The sequence below is a fragment of the Ovis canadensis genome, chromosome 22 (genome assembly GCF_042477335.2).
Source record: "Ovis canadensis isolate MfBH-ARS-UI-01 breed Bighorn chromosome 22, ARS-UI_OviCan_v2, whole genome shotgun sequence".
Taxonomy (NCBI): Eukaryota; Metazoa; Chordata; class Mammalia; order Artiodactyla; family Bovidae; genus Ovis; species Ovis canadensis.
The window spans coordinates 26,613,602-26,631,161 of record NC_091266.1 but is presented as its reverse complement, the minus strand read 5'-3'; the positions used below and the strand labels follow the sequence as shown (position 1 = coordinate 26,631,161).

At 42.4% G+C, this 17,560-nt stretch overlaps 1 protein-coding gene across 6 annotated transcripts in view; it reads left to right on the top strand.

Annotated features, from left to right (window-relative positions):
* Window positions 1–17,560, top strand: part of SLC16A12 (solute carrier family 16 member 12) — a 100,117-nt gene that overhangs the window by 6,937 nt on the left and 75,620 nt on the right. For 3 of the 6 annotated variants that reach the window (XM_069567963.1, XM_069567968.1, XM_069567967.1), the window contains exon 2: window positions 4,884–5,060. The exons of the other annotated variants lie outside the window; for them this stretch is intronic. The gene's annotated coding sequence lies outside the window, so the exon portion shown is untranslated. The remainder of the gene's footprint in view (window positions 1–4,883; window positions 5,061–17,560) is intronic. 6 annotated transcript variants of the gene reach the window in all.

Below are 17,560 nucleotides of genomic sequence, written 5' to 3'. Positions count from 1 at the left end.
GTTGTTGAAACAAATGGTTGTTAGAGTCTCTTTTTATCATATCTGAAGACAAAATTAAATGTGACCATTTTTTCTCCTCTTTTTTTTTGGTTTGGTAATTTCTGTGTACAGTGTCCACTCAGTATACGAGAAGCTTTCCTAATGTTGAGTGAATTTCCCCTGATTTTTCCCCTCTGAGATTCACGGAGGCAACCAAACTGATATCATGACAGTCAGCCAACCAATGGGCTGCTTTACTATGTCACGTTTTCGGTAACTGTAATGTCACAAAGGTCTATTTCTTGAGGACAGCAAGTAGAGGTTTTCCTCTTCAACAATGTGTTTCCTCTGTAATGACTTACAGATATGTTCTTGTGTTTTATGTATTTCTTTAAGTTGATTGAGTTGTTGATCCTAATGTTCAGATTAGCCTCTGGATACTTTGCATTTAATTGTGCCACATTGATTTTGAAAATATAGGGCTTTATATAAGAAAGAGGCAGCTTAAACCTGGCCTTGTGTGACTTAGACAAAATATGACTGATTTTAGTTTTTTCCTTGTCATTGCAATTTACTGTCTTTGAGAAAATGTGGTGAAGTGGTTGATGTAGGACCTGTAAAAGACAGATCTGGCTCACTACTTAGAATTGACTTTAGATTTAATGACATTTGTTCTTTTACTTAATTATTTATTTAATTTTTTAAAAATTGAAGTATAGTTGATTTACTGTGTTGTGTTGCTGAACCAGCAAAGTGATTCTGTTTGCTGCTGCTGCTGCTGCTGCTACTGCTAAGTCGCTTCAGTCGTGTCTGACTCTGTGCGACCCCATAGACGGCAGCCCACCAGGCTCCCCCGTCCCTGGGATTCTCCAGGCAAAACACCATTGAGATATATATATATTCACACACATATGTATATAACTACACATTCTTTTTTAGATTCCTTTCCCTTATAGGTTATTATAAAATATTGAGTATAGTTCCCTGTGCTATGCTGTAGGTCCTTTTTGGTTATTTATTTTCTGTATTGTAGTACGTATCTATTAATACTCATGGAAACTCTGACCCACAGTTACCAATTATCTTTCCCAAATTGTGCTTCAACTGTTCATTTTTGTGTTAAAAACAGCACTATCATGGATCTTGACCAGTAGTTTTTTGAACTAGGTTTTCAGGCTTCTGGGAGTTTCAAGGAGCCTCAGGGGCCGTTCCAGGGCATGGGGACAGACATTAGAGTGTGTCCAAGAGTCCAGTGTTCATTTACAGTTCCTTTCGGGGGTCTGTTCTGCAACCTGACCAGGTGGGCTATTCTTGATTTCACATTTTGGGTTTCCAAGGAAGATTTTATTTGAACAAAGGATTTTTTTGGCAAAAACAAGTTTGTAAATCCCTAGGCCACGTTTCTAAGTTTCTGCTTTTCTTTCCCTGCCAAATTTGGTTTATGTAGTTCTGGTAGCTCCTAATTGTTCTCTAGATGCTTCTGTGCAGGCATGCATGATGCTCAGTTGCTCAATCATGTTAGCCTCTTTGAGACCCCATAGACTGTAGCCTGCCAGACTCCTTTGTCCATGGAATTTTCCAGACAAGAATACTGAAATGGATTGCCATTTCCTCCCCTAAGGAATCTTTCTGACCCAGAGATCGAACCTAAGTCTCCTGCAGCTCCTGCATTGGCAGGCGGATTCTTTACCTGGGAAGCCCCTGTGACTGTGCAGCTGTGTTGAAAAAGCACGGGGAAGACTTGGGTCGCATTAACTTTATATCCTTCATGCTTGTGGGGATAGAGAGCCAAATGAACAGTTAGATATTCTGGGCAAGAAATATATAATAGATTGGAAGTTATCAGCATAGAAACTCAATTTAAGTCACGTGGTGTGTGAGTGTGTCTGTGTGTGTGAAGTAATTACTCACCGGGAGTGTTTATAAAGAGGCGATAAAGATTAAGTCCTGAGGAGCAGCTATGCTAGGTCAGGTAGCCTCTTCTGTACTCGAATTAATCCAGTACATGTTGGTCAGTGCTGTTTCCTTTTTATATTTTAAATGATTTCCCCACATAAGTTGTGCGTAACTGTCAAAAGAGTTGGAGCATGAACGTATATGTGGGTGAGTGGGGTGTAGGGTAACCTGGGGGGCCCGGAGCACAGGGTGTGGAAACCACCCAAGGAAGTTCTGTACACCCGTGGCGGATTCATGTCAATGTATGGCAAAACCAATACAGTATTGTAAAGTAAAATGAAATTTAAAAAATAAAAATAAATAAAAAAAACCCTACAGCCTGTACAGAAACTGACTACAGGGCTCCTGCTCTATGTGTATTGAGGTGCAGAGTGAGAAGGTAAACTTGAACAGCTAACCAGTGGCTTTGGCAGTGTAGACAGCCATTGTGGTATTTTCGGCATAAAATGATTTACGTATTGTGGTTTCTTGACTTTTAAAATCCAGACATTTCCCCATGTCTTCATTCTCTCTTTTGCAATTGGACCTAGTGACTGTTAGGTTCTGAGTGTGATCCCAGTGAGCCCAGGGGTAAAGGTTCATTCCACATGGATCTGAAACTTAGATTTTGTTTCATTGACACAACCCTGCCCTCCATACTGGCCAGCTGTTTGTCACTTTTAGTTACAAGGCTTACCAGGCAACAGTGTATTAACTCCATTAAGAAATACTCACAAACCTTAGAAGAACTCAAAGTACCTGGGTAAAGAATAAATGTTCATAAACAAGATACTGTCAAAAAAATTTTGCTTAATAGGTAGGGTGTTCCAATGATAAAGGGACTGGCCACTGGATGAAAAATTAAGCCCCACACATTTCCCACTTCTTTTTACAAAAATTTTAGTGAAATATAGTTGATTTACAATGTTATATTCATTTCCGGTTCATTCAGTTATACGTATGCATATATTCTTTTTTATGTTATCTTCTCATATGGGTTATTCCTTTTATACTTCTTTAGGTTGACTTCTTTGATTATCTTCCACATTCACATAAAATATAGGCAACCATATATTTTAATTTTATTAGAGATGGAGGTCTAACTAGAATTTCAAATAACATTGAGTCGTTTTACGCCCCCAAATTGGCATCTCAGAAGTGTCCTGATATATTCTGCTTTCTTTATAAATTCCTGCATGGTAAGATACCTGTGCTGCGCTGTGCTTAGTTGCTCAGCCGTGTCTGACTCTTTGCGACCCCATGGACTGTAGCCTGCCAGGCTCCTCTGTCCATGGGGATTCTTGAGGCAAGAATATGGGAGTGGGTTGCCATGCCCTCCTCCAGGGGATCTTCCCAACCCAGGGATTGAACCCAGGTCTCCTGCATTGCAGGCTTTACCGTCTGAGCCACCTGGGAAGCCCCATAGTATACCTAATTGGTTCCAAATACAGCTTATATTAAGGTAAAGTTTCAGTTTAGTTTTTTTTTTTAATAGTTTTAAATACTCTTAAAATTCTCTTCTGGGGAATTCTCTGGCTGGCCACTTGTTAGGACTTGGGGTTGATCCCTGACTGTGGAACCAAGGCCCTGCAAACTGCACAGTATGGCCAAAAAAAAAAAAGTCCCTAATAAAGAATATTGTGGTTATTGTTGTGGTTTAGTTGCTAAGTAGCCCACTAGGCTCCTCTATCCATGTGATTTACCAGGCAAGATTACTAGAATGAGTTGCCATTTCCTTCTCCAGAGGATCTTCCTGACCCAGGGATCGAACCCACCCTTCTTATATCTTCTGCATTGGCAGGTGGGTTCTTTACTATTGAACCACCGGGGAAGCCCGGTATTGTGATTAAGGGATGTTAACTCAGTGAGTTTACCTCTTTACCCGGCTGAGTACACAGCACGTGCTAGACACTGCCCCCAATGCTGAGGACCCACAGAGAACAGGCAGGGTTCTTTCTCAGAGGCCTACACTGTCCTCAGGGAGATGAGTGTGTGGGCAAAGAATCATAGCACTATGATGAGTCCCAGAAGTGATCTCCTTCCATGGGAGTTCAGAGACAGAGGCACTTAACTCTGCCTAGAGTGGTCAAACAGTTGTAGAAATTCATGAGGTTAGCAGCCGGAGGAAGGGCAGTTCTAGGCAACAGGAACAGTAGGTACAAGGACAATGAGGTGGAAAGGACACTAGATTGAAAGAACTGCCTGGTTCTTCGGGGTGGTTTGGTGTGGTTGACGTGTAGGGTGTACTGTACGTGACCACATAGATGCAGGAAGAGCAGGCAGGAGCTAGGTCATTTAGGGACACTAAGGTAGGAGGAATTTCAGTTTTGCTTTGGCTCCTAAGAATAATCCTTGAAAGCTTTTAAACGGGAGTTGGGTAGGACTAGCGGTTTGCTGATAAAATCAGCTTGTGTTTAACAGATAACAGTCAGGCTTCTAGAAAGTTCAAGAGGATGACGAATCAGGGAGTGTGCTGATGTGATATGGATGGGAAATAAGATTAATACCTCAGGGTAAGACTTCTGCTTTGTTTATGTTTATAATTTTGGTGCTTGGTGCCCTCTAGGACATGTGGTAGAGAAGTTTGGTAGGCAATATAAAATTCTCTGCAAATAATGCAAAATTCGGTCATCACTGGCTACTAGGTTCAGTTAAAAATCCCATGATGGGATGTAATTTCCTGGGCAGTATGTGAAGAGTCGGAGAAGACAATGGCACCCCAGTCCAGTACTCTTGCCTGGAAAATCCCACGGACAGAGGAGCCTGGTGGGCTGCAGTCCATGGGGCCGCTAAGAGTCAGACACGACTGAAGTGACTCAGCAGCAGCGGCAGCATGTGAAGAGTGAAGTGTGAAATGGATCGGAAACACGCTTTCGAGAGTCACTGCAGTGTGTTCACATTCTCCCTCGGCCACTGTACCTTTCTTTATGTTTTCTGATTGTCTAGTTACATGCTGATCTTTTCCCTAGACAAAGTGTGAGGGCAGGAGCTGAGTCGTGTCACAGCCGTCACACAACTTCAGATGTCTGAAGTACTGCTCAGATGTCTGAGTCATGGCATCTCACCGTGAATAGAGCCCTCTGGAGCTGTGTTTCAGCTGTCCCTGCCTAACTGGTTGCAGCAACTGTCATGGTACCTGCCCTTTGGTAAGTGTTCAGTACACGTGTTGAAAAAATGAATAAACTTCCCTGGTGGCTCAGTGGTAAAGAATCTGCCTGCAGTGCAGGAGACGCAGGAGACTTGGGTTTGCTGCTGAGGTTGGGAAGATCCCCTGGAGGAGGAAATGGCAACCCACTCCAGTATTCTTGCCTGGAGAATCCCATGGACAGAGGAGCCTGGTGGGCTACAGTCCACTGGGTCGCAAAGAGTAGGGCAGGACTGAGCACAAAATGAATGAACTAAATCTAATGAGTGGTCAGAGGAGGAAGGATCTAGCCAGAGAATTGGGAAGGACAGGTTTGAGGGGAGGAAAGCTCAACAGGAGAGACTCCTGTCATGGAAATTCAGGGGAGAAAGAGTTCCACAATGAGAGAGAAGTCAGCAGGGTCAGATGATACAGAAAGGGTCAGTTAATCAAGGATGGCACAGCCACCACTGACAACTGGGAGTCATTGGTGATAACGTCAAAGATAGCTTGTATGGTGTGTATGGAGGCAGGTGGCAAATTCCATTGCATGGACATGGGAATGAAAAAAGGGGTGAGGAGACAGTCAGCCTAGACAGGTTCTTAAGAGGCTGGGAACACGAAGAAAGAAAATGATCGGAGGTAGCTAGAAAGGGTGGGAAGGCAGAAGGGGAGTTTTCACCCCTTCTCTTTCTGTCATTTCCCTTCTTTCTTTTCTCTCATTCTTCCTGTCCAATGGCCCCAATTCTCTCTAAAATAGTAACTGACACCAATAGTTTTGGACAATTTTTATTCTCTAAGCTTTGTTAAAATTACATATATTAACTCGCTAATTTCTTGCAACAACACTTTAAAGATGGAATTATTATCCTAATTTTACAAATGAGACAAAGCATAGAAGGGTTAAGCAAGTTGTCTGGGGTTGTACAGCTACTAAGGGGCAGAGCCAGGGTGCAAGGCTTTTCCCCATTGTACTCTGCTGCTGGACATGGCAGGTGCGTTGAGTACTTAAGATTTTCAACCAATGTGCTTATGGAATTGGTGTAACATATTGTCACATATTACATTGTAACATATTGTTGTTGAGTCACTCCGAGCACTTAGCCTGTGTTGGAAATCATAATTGTGTCACACCATTAATCTGCAAGGTTGAGAGAGTGCCTCTAGCAAAACAAGCCTTACCAGTTATAGGAATGGAAATGTTTGGATGTTTGAACTGATATGGAGTGGGAGATTGGTGGCTTGGAAGGACTGGGGATGCCAGAAAGAGAGCAATGGATATGATGGATCATGAGCTTTAGCCTCTAAGGAGAAGGAATCTAGAGCAGGATTGGCTGATGACATGGGAGAAAAGGGAGAATCAAGGGGCCTGAGGGTTCAAGGAGGTTGAATAGGAAGGTGCAATAGCATTGGAGGAACTAGAGTCTTGGGGAACATAGGAAGCTGGGCTTAGAGAGGGATATTTCATTCCCACAACAACCCCACATTTCAGAAGTGAGGATTAAAAAAAAAAAGGATAGGCACAGGTGATGATAGGTTGATGCTGTGGCTTTGGGAGGAGATGACTCAAGTGGATTGGAGGTAAATCTCACGAGGTCAAGGTCAAGGCTGACATCACTAGAGATATTGGGTAGATGGTTTTTTTTTTCTTATGTGGATTCTGATTTACGGAATAAAAAAGCCATTAATTCTAAAAACATTTCAAGGATTAGTTCACTGAATAATACAAGCAATCAAGTTAGCCTTTTACTAAATCCTCCTGCTTAAGTGATAGTGCTTTACAAAGTTTTTCTTGTTTTGATTTTGAGCAACTGTAGGGTAGAAACTAGATGAGCAAAAGAAATTAGATAGATGTGAGGGCTGTTGTAGGTAGTCAATAATAGAATGTTTATACAAAATAATTCAGTGCAAGGACCAAAGGTAATAATAACAATGAACATAATGCCTCGCTATGTGTTTATAATAAACAGACTTGGGGAAAGCACTTTCATGCATGTTTGTCACAGAAAATATTCAATTAAAAAATAACAATTATAATTAGGATGCCAATAAAAGCAAACAGGAGAGGGAGACCCTGCTTCTCCTGGGAGGGTTGTGCTGAGAAGCTCTGAAGACTGGTCTAGAGTTTAGAAAGCTACAACTCAAGTGTGTTATGGTTTTAGGGAAAGGTACAAAAGGGTAGCTGATACCTGACATGCAATAAAAATCACTTCAACTGTCTCAGTAGAACATTGGCAGAGAACAGTTGAATTACTTCTATTTTGCACTGTAATTTTTTGAATTTCATGATGTTATTACATTGTTTTATTTTACTTTTAAGTTAATTTTTATTGGAGTGTGGTTGCTTTACAATATTGTGTCAATTTCTGCTGTGCAGCAAAGTGAATCAGCTATACGTATACATATATACACTCTCTTTTGGATTTCCTTCCCATTTAGGTCATCACAGAGCATTGAGTACAGTTCCCTGAGCAATATAGGAGGTTCTCTGCATTGTAATTTTTGAAAAAAGAATGTGAAGTGTTAATTGACAAAACAGCACATTTCACAAGCAAGTTTGGGTGCTTTAGCCAAACTGCTGTTATCGCCTTGGAAAGAAAAGAGGACATGCACTTAAGAAATCGCCTCCTCCTCTTCCTTCTCCTTCCTCTTTCTTTCTTCTGGTCGTGTGTTGTATGATGTCTCTGGGCATGGAGATGCGGTTGAGATCATCAGGCTTCGAGCTTTGTTGTGATTTGTGGGGGTGGGGATCGTGGGAGAGGGGCCGGAAACTTCACTGGGACTCAGCGTGGTGTCCTTTGCTTCTATAGTTAGCCGTGTGGTGGGAACCAGCTGTATATGTTCCCTTTGTACAGCTGTGCATAGCACTGTCTCCTTTTTCCTTCTGCCCATTTAGGATTTGGGGAAATCAAAATTACATCTGATGTAAGCTTAGAAGTCCCCACATGTGAAGCTATGAAGCTACTACATAGGGGAAAAAAAAGTATGTAAGCGTGGTCTGATACAAGGTGGCACGTGTCAATAATGTATCAGGTAGGGTGTTTTGGGTGTGAGGAACAGAAACTCTAACCCAGACTGGCTTTCCTAGTCAGGAAGAGAATTCCTTTGTGTAGCAGAAGCAGAGTGTAGTCAGGAGCAGAGTGTCTGGCTCTGAGTTTGTTTCTCCATGATTCTTTTGGCTTTGTTCCTGCCCTGTATTGGTTTTATTTCAGCCTGACTCTCCTCGTGATCCCGAGATGGAATATAGCTTGAAGGTTCATATTGAGATAGAAAACATTGAGGGGAAGGGAAGAAGCTGAGTCTTCTCATCTCCTCAGTAGTGTGGAAACCTTTCTCAGAATCTCCCGAAAGACTTTTCCTCAAGTCACTGCCCTATCCTTAAGTCAGTCCATGACTGACAGGGGGAACAGGATTGTTGTAGTTCTTGGTTAGCCATTTAGGAAGGACTGGATTTGGGGAATCATATCCATGATAGATAGAAAGAAGTCTTGAGGCCATTCTTACAAGATTCCTGACTCATCAAGGAGAAAACACCTCCAATGGAAGTCAAATCCCAACTTCAGCATTTGCTGGCAGTGTGAACTTGAACAAATTACCAAATTCGGTGAGCCTCTTTCTTTCTTATCAAAATTACCAGATTCTGTGAGCCTCTTTTTCATTGTCAGACAACATTTTATATAAACTTTAAGGAGCTATACAAATGATAATTATTTATTTAATAATAATAATAATAATATTGATAATGATTAGCAAGAGTAACAACTTTTATTTACTGATATTTGCACGTTCCAGGCACTTGTTACAGGCTTAAACACACGCTCTTTATTATTCTTTAAACATAGACCAAGCAACTCAAGGCATCCTACCAAGCATTTTATTTCTGATTTCAGTTAAGCAGAAATTGCAACAGTAGAGCTCAAGGTAGGGAGGGTCAACAGCTGTGGGCTCAGTTTCAGCCAGGGCTCCCATTGTTTTGGCCTTTGTGACTCAGCAATGGCAGCTGGCTGTGGGGCCTCATTCAATTGTTCGGTTACCTGTCGCTCGTCATCTTTAGCTCACTAGTTCAGGGCTTACCGCTCTGGCGATTTGCACAACACGGGTGTACGTGTGCTTTTAGAACACGTGATGCTTTTCTTTCCCCAGGTATAAGCTTTTTGCATATTTGTACCTTCGAAATAGTAGAGGGGTTTTACCAAGGTTTCTTAGGCTCTTGTAACTATTGTGTCATCTGAGCCTTATGAAGAGGTCACGACTGAATTTGTATTGTATGGAGGCTTCATGGTCAAAAGATCCAGCGGATAATGAAGTCAGTGAGTGTGGGGCATCATTTGTTTGAATGCTGCATATTGCCTTGCTCTGAACAATGCTGTGGAGTGAATGTTTCCTGTAGGAGTATTTTGGTTTATATCCTTATGATAGTTTCCTTGAAGGAGAATAGCTAGCTGGGTGATGGAGTTTGAAATTTTTATGAGTTACTTGGTTGACTCAGGGAAGGCTTTTGAGTGATGAAAATGCCACACTTGTATGTAGTGTTATTTGAGGATTATGTGTTTTTCATTCTGCTATTCCATAATAAATGCCTAAGACCATAAAATATTTCCAGAAAATCTAAACTCTCTTTTCTGATACAACATAACGTACTTTTTCCCTAGGCCCCTTTTGCACTCATCATAAAAATAGTACTTGCATGGCTCAACTTGTACTGGATATTGAGGAAATTCAGCTCCCATCCATTCCTCCCCATTTGTTGTAGAGTTCAGAAGAGAAACTGAGCTTACGCATCTTGATTCATCCTGTGCATAATGTGAGTTACTGCTCACGAGGCTTCTTGGTTATTTCGTTTTGTTGTTTTTGCTTGTTTTTGGCCACACTGCGTGGCATGTGGGATCTTAGTCCCCCCAAGCGGGGACTGCATTCGTGTCTCCTGCGGTGGAAGCACAGAATCGTAACCACTGGACTGCCAGGGAACTCCCTCCTGAGACTTCTTGACCTGCATGCTCATGGGCTCCCTAAAGGCCTATTTTTCAGACACATCTGCTTTTTATTCATGGTTCTGGCCCTCATGCTGGGACCGCTGCTATACTCTTTAAGACGTTCTGTGAGTAAACTGATGGGAAAAATGAAGTGAGAGATACTGTTTCTTTTTTTTTTTTTTGCTGGTGCAATATGAACATGAAATAGTTGTTATTGGTTTTGAGGAGCAAGTAGAAAGACTCATTCCTATGACCCCGTGTAATTCTTTCAACAATTCATAACATACTTCTCCCCAAGTCTTCCCATTGTCTACAAGATACGTTAATGAACAGAGCTACGTAGCAACAGAAAGTCAGAGGAAGGAACTGCCACTATATTTAAACAGACTCTTAAAAATCATAGTTGGGAGTGGAGTATATATGACGCAAATTGTGTTCTCTGTCTGTATGTTTCCCCCGGTAATTTTAAACACTAATATGCCGTATGTGACAACAGGAAAAAGCAAAGAGTGGGGCCACTTGGAGGAACCCATTAACAGACTGACCACACAGTGTGACCAGGATGGTGGAGAGGGGAGGCAGAGAGTTTCTACGTTGTTTGGAATAGCCCTGTGAAGTAGATAGAATATGGGGACCCGGTTACCCAGCAAGCCAATAGGAGAGCCCAGATTTCAACCCAAACCTTCCTATATCCAAACTGCACACTGTGTGTTTGCTTCTCTTGGCTTCTTTTTTCCAGATTTTCATTTTCAAAATTACCTCTAAAATCATTCAGACTTTGCAGAAGGGCATAAAGGGCCTACTACTTCCCCACCCCACCTCTGCTTCTCCCTTGCCCCAGGCCTACACAGCTAACTGTTTGGTGGGTATGCTCCCTGGCCACCTTCTCTGCGTGGACAGATTGCCTAAAGGAGCCAGGCATGCCTGTCTCCAGCGAGAACTGCCGCGAGGGCAGAGGTGGGGCTCAGGAATGCATTGTCCTCTCTAGGACCTACCTGGGTGAGGCTAGCGAGGTGCTTAGCTGCAGCTTGAGTGTCCTGGGAGCCAGTGCTTTTGGGGGAGGAGAGCCATCTCTGCTGCCCTGACTTCCTGCCTTGCCCAAGTAGAGAGCAGAGCCCCTGACCGTGAGAGGCGGGGAGGACGTTTGCTCATCTCTGCTTGTCCAGTGCCTGCATGTACCAGTGCTACTGTCCCACGAAAGAAATGAAGATGCGCTCGCCCTAGTCACATCTTCGAGTGACTCTGGGCAAGCCACCTGAAGATCGGAAGATTCTAGTCTCGGTTTCGAAGGTACACTGTTGTGGCTTCTTGTTTTAATGTTTCTGAAGTAAGATGTGATTAGCAGTAGAGGAATACATTTAATATCTGGGGAGTTCCTTCATTTTTCCTTCATCTTGAAAAGTTGTTTTTAAGTCTGTGGGGCAACTTATAATTTCTGTTATTGTGGGAACGTGGGAATCAATCCCTTGAGTGGTTTAGAGAGTGGATGATGCCTGATAACCCACTTTGTGAATGGTAACTCATTCTTAGTCACTCAGTTATGTCTGACTCTTTAAACTGTAGCCTGCCAGGCTCCTCTGTCTATGGGATTTTTCAGGCAAGAATACTGGAGTGAGTTGCCATTTTCTCCTCCAAGGATCAAAACTGTCTACTATATCTCCTGCACAGTAGGCGGATTTTTTTTTTTTTTAACCACTGAGCCACTGGGGACACCCATGAATGGGAGAGTTATATATAAATATGAAAGGCCATAAAAACTACCCAGCTGCCCTTGCAGGACTATTTCTTAGAAATGCCCAGGCAGGAACTTCTTGATTAAAGAGGTAGTGAGTCTCCTGTTCAATAAAGTTGGTGTTCTGGGTTATGAGAACATACATTTTTAATCTCCCCATTCTCCCAATAGAATTTAATAAGCTATTTTCATTTTAAATTTTTAAAAAATGACTCAAACATTTTAATCTTTCTTGAATTAGACCTTGGCAAAAACTGTTTGCGTGTCGTGGATTTAGTAGATTCCTGGCCATTATTGGATATATCAGATTGGCCACAAAACTGTTGTAACTTGATCAGAATGTTAATCCAAAAAAGTGCTGTGTTTCAAATGGGAAATTACAGTGCCACTTAGTTCTTATGATATGCCAGGTAATGAGAGGGGATTATAAGCAATTACTCACACTGTTGACCTAAGACAAATAAACCGCCAGATAGTTCTCTCACCAAGATGGGTTTATTCAGGATCAGTAGAGAATTGCAGTTTGGGGTCTGCAACCGTGGTGAGCCCCGTGTAAGTCTCTCCACAGCCAGTGGAGGGGAAAATGAAGTTGGGAGGGCTAGAGTAAACACAGAATCCATGGCTTTTAATTGGCTGAGCTGTTGCCGGGAAAGAAGAGAAGTGTTTCTTCTTCCTGCTGGACTCTGTTATCATCACAGGGCTTAAATACTCCCCTTTCTCGTCTCCTGATTCTTTAATTGAGGCTTCTGTTTATCAATTTTTGTGAGACTCTGTTTCTCTCCAGGTGGATTTCAGTTTAGAAAGCCTTCAAATGTTGAAGACCAAGATAAAATTTCCCTTTCTAGGTCAATTCAACCAATTTACCCCAATAACTAGTGTAAAGGAGTTTTGTATTCTCCATAGAAACAAGGTAGAGATTTATTTTTCTGGGAAAAAGTAAGCTGCTAAGCAAATAACCAGTGGAAGCAAGATCACAGAGGGAATATTTTTATTCCTACTAGAATTTGTGTTAGTTATTAATATTTAGAATGTCCATTCACAAGCCAGTGTTCTGTCACGGCACTGAAACCAGTGTCTGCGGAATCAGAGGTCTTTGCGGGCTCAAGTATATGAGATAGCTGAGTGGTGACATAATATGGTGAGTCTGGGCTATAAAATTGAGAACGTGTAAAGGTTCCCTCTCTCGCCATCCATTAGATACTTGAGTTCTGTTCTCAGTGTTAGGGATACCTCAGTGAACAAACCCTAAAAAAAACCCTGCTCTGGAGCTTGCATTCCAATTTGTAGCTGCCTTGAAAAACAGATAACTAAACCAGTTAGAATTATCTCTAGAGTAAGTGAATCAGACACATTGATGAGCTTCTATGAATAAATTGCATAGATTTTGGTGTTGTTAGCTTTTAGGCCTTTTCCACATAGCTGATATTTCTGGATAAATGAATAAATAAATAAATGGATAAATAAATGAGACTATTGGAATTGTTGGAATGGAGGCTGAGATAGCTTATTAGCATTCTGCTTGGTCCGTTGTCTTAATTTTTCTAATAACTGCAATATAAAATATTATTGGCTGTACAAGGCAGCTCCTGGTTTATTTGACTTTAATTTTAATTGAGAATAAAGCACTGTGGGAGATCCCATCTCTCATATTGACTGGGATGACTTTCCAAGGTTAAAGCATAATGGCTAAGTGCAGTTTATAGCTGCCGTCGTCAGTGGATCCCAAGGCTGGGATCAGAGAACCATGAGCTGAGCTCAGAACTCCCCAGGAAGCCGTTCCAAGGGAGTGACGCTCTTGCAGGGCTTTCTGCAGAGTGACCAACTAGAATAACAAACCTGGGAGCTTGGACCTGGGAACCCATGTGCCTTGTCTTTGAGCTTCTTGTGGTAATATGGGGACAAGAAGCATTTGCGACTGCACTTGTCTTCAGTTTTCACAAATGGAACTTCTACTGGGCCTGCAAAAGCGAGGCAAAATTGGTAGTTTTAGAGAAAATGCAGGCTGCTGGCAGGGATTTGAGCCCTCTGACTCTTCTCTTCAGGCTGTAGTGCTCAGGGCAAGTGTCCTTTTAGCAAATTAACAGATGTGAGGGATGTGAATGTTTGTGGCCTGGATTTCTGTTTCCAGAGCCTCTTGGCATGTATACCCACCCAGGAGCTCCTGTCTTCTCTTCTTCGTTGAGGCTGCTGCATGGAGCTGGGATGCAAGCCAGGCAGAGAGCTGGCACTAGAATCCGACCAGACCGGCACCGTGATCTTGGACTTGCAGACCCCATTTATTGGGAGAATCAGTGTTTACTGTTGGTGCTTTGTTGTGATGACACAAGTGGGCTAAGTCCAGTGAGCACTGTTAGGGGTGCAATGTTGGTGTACCTCCCCCCCTCCCCTCACCCCTGCAATTCACTCCCTGAAGCCTTCACCTCCAATGTGATGGAATTAGAAGGTAAGGCCTTTGGGAGGTACTTGGTTTAGGTGAGATCATGAGGGTGAGCCCCATGATTGGACTTTGGATTAGTGTCCTTCTAAGAAGAAGAGGGGCTTCCCTGGTAGCTGAGCTGATAAAGAATCCTCCTGTAATGCAGGAGACCCTGGTTCGACTCCTCGCTAGAGAAGGGATAGGCTACCCGCTCCGGTATTCTTGGGCTTCCCTTGTGGCTCAACTAGTAAATAATTCACCTGCAATGTGGGAGAACTGGGTTTGATCCCTGAGTTGGGAAGATCCCCTGGAGAAGGGAACGGCTGCCCACTCCAATATTCTGGCCGGGAGAATTCCATGGACTGTATAGTCTATGGGGTCGCAAAGAGTTGGACATGACTGAGTGACTTTCACGCCACTTCAAGGAGTAGAGACAGAGGAATATCTCTCTGTCCATATACACATCAAGGAGAGGCCATGTGAGCACATAGCAAGAAGGTGTCTGACTGCGAGCCAGGCAGAGAGCTCTCACTAGAACCTGAGCAGGCTGGCACCCTGATCTTGGACTTGCAGACTCCAGAACTGTGGGAGCCCAAGTGGACTAAGTACCTCTTCTTCAGGTCTTACCTGATCCATCAGCAGGGCTGTGATACTCTTCCTTTCTCCTTTGACCTCAGTAATCCCAGACTCTCTTGGACTTCTCATTTCTTTCTCAATTCCCTTGCAGCCTCCTCTTCTCCTAAGCTTCTCCTAAAGATCAGGGTTCCTTGAAGTCCTACTCTTTCTCTCCTCTTCTATCCATCCTCAAGACACCTTATTCCTGAGTGTAGTCTGGGCATCACCATAGGCTTCACCCACTAGCTTGTCAGAAATGCGAGTTTCAGGCTTCTCCCAGACCTGCTGAATGGACTCTGACATTAACAGGTGATGCCCACAAAAGTCTGAAAGCCCTGCCTTCAGAGATTTCAGTGAGCAACTCTGTGCTCTGATTTTTCCAAGTGCACATTTGATCTGGATACCATATCTTTCTCCTGGCCTCTAGACCAGTTTATCTGACAGAACCTCTCGACTGTCCATTTCCATGTCCCATAGGGATATTTAACTTTACCAGTCTAGAGTCTGGCTCCTCTTTCCCCAGTTATGCTCTTCCTTTTTTGTGTCCTTGTTCTCAATCGTGTCTGACTCTTTTGCGGCCCCATGACTGTAGCCTGTCAGGCTCCTCTGTCCATGGAATTTTCCAGGCAAGAATACTGGAGTAGGTTTCCATTTCCTACTCCAGGGGATCTTCCTGACCTGGAGATCAAACCCATGTCTCTTGCATCTCCTGCACTGGTAGGTGGATTCTTTACCACTGCACTACCTGGGAAGCCCCTTTCTCCTTTGGCCAACTGACAAAAAATAGGGTCTGTTCAGATAATTTTACTTTAGAACTCCCATTTTATCCCATACTCCTGGGGAAATCGTTTCTGTAGGGTTGATCAGATGGTGGGCACTGGTCTGGCTGACCCATTGTCCAGCCAGCCTTTCCTCTGAGTGATCAGTGCCTTTCTCATTCTCTTGTGAGATATTTTGAATCTTGCCCAAGGTGTCATGTTCAGTCAGTAACATTTCTAATTTTCCTCCAGTAAGTTTGAAAACAGATAAGTACTTAATAAATATTTTAAATTAAGTATCAATCGTTATCTTTGTTATTAATGATTAATATATTACCAGGGACAAGTAGTTAATAAATATTTCTTAATAGTGAGGAAATTTTGCTGACTGCCGTGGAAGATTTACAGTGTATTTGTGAATGACCAGAATGAATCCAAAAGAAGGATCATCAGGAATGTACTGTGATATGTCTCATGATTGAATCATTCAGTGTCTTGTGGGAAGAGAAAAATCAGAGGCAACCTAATAACTGTCCAACATACAGGACTGGTGAAACCCATTATGGTACTTTCATACAGGCAAATACTTTGCAATCATGTCTGAATGCTCAGACAGAGTACCTTTATTAACGTTCATGGTATCAAATGAAGTGAAAAGAGCAAATTACAGATAGGATGATCCTTTTTTTTATTTTGGTAAAAAATATGTAAAATTTACCATTTCAGCCATTCTTAAGAGTATAGTTCTGTGGCTGATTCATGTTGATGTATGGCAGAAGCCAACTCAATATTGTAAAGCAATTATCTTCCAATTAAATATATTAAAAAAAAGTATAGTTCTAAAGACTGAAGTATATATATATACACATACATATATATATATAACTGAATCATTTTGCTGAACATGTGAAAGTAACACAACTTTATAAATCAACTATATTTCAATAAACAAGAGTATAGTTCTGTGATGTTAAAGTACAGCCACATTGCTGTGCAGCTATCATCACCATCTGTCTCCAGAACATTTTTATCACCTCAAACTGAAACCCCATGCCCATTAAACAATAATTCCCTGTTCTCCCTCCTCCAGCTCCTGGCAACTGCCATTCTCTATGAATTTGACCATTCTAGATACCTCACATAAATTCAAGCATACCTTGTTTGCCCCTTTGTGACAGGCTTATTTCACTTCATATAATGTCTTCAAGGTTCATCGGTGATGTACCATGAGTCAGAGGTTTCTTTTTAAGGCTGAAGAATATTCTGTTATTTGTTTATCCATTCATCTGGATATTTGGGTTGCTGCTGTCTTTTGGCTGGGGCTTCCCTGGTGGCTCAGACAGTAAAGAATCTGCCTGCACTGTGGGAGACCCTGGTTTCGGCCCTGGGTTGGGAAGATCCTCAGGGGAAGGGAATGGTTACCCACTGAGTATTGCCTGGAGATTTCCATGGTCAGAGGAGCCTGTTGTCCCTGGGGTCTCTAAGAGTTGGATACACGTGAATGACTGACGCTTTCACATTTTTTCATCTTTTGGCCACTGGGAATGAGGCTGCTGTGAACAAGGAGGTACAAATATCTGTTCAGGTTCCTGCTTTCATTTCTTTTAGGTGCGTACCCAGCAGTGGAATTGTTGGATCATGTGATAATTCTACTTTTGACTCTTTGAGGAACCGTCAGGCTATTTTTCGTAGTTGCTGCGCTATTTTACATTCCCACCGGCAATACACAAGGGTTTCAGTTTCTCCACATCCTTACTAACACCTTGCTAACTTTTTTGGTTTTGTTTTTAATAATACCCGTGGTAATGGGTATGAATTCTCAGGTTTGCTTTAGAAAAAGATGTATTCCATGGACAAAGCAGTCTGGAGGGCTACAGTCCACGGGATGGCAAAGAGTTGGACACAGCTGAGCCACTGAGCATAGCACAGCTGCACGTTTACATACATATATAATATAAAAAATTTCAAAGAATTTATTCTACTGAAAACAGTGCTTATTAGTTGGCAGGGTGTAAATGTTTTTTATTG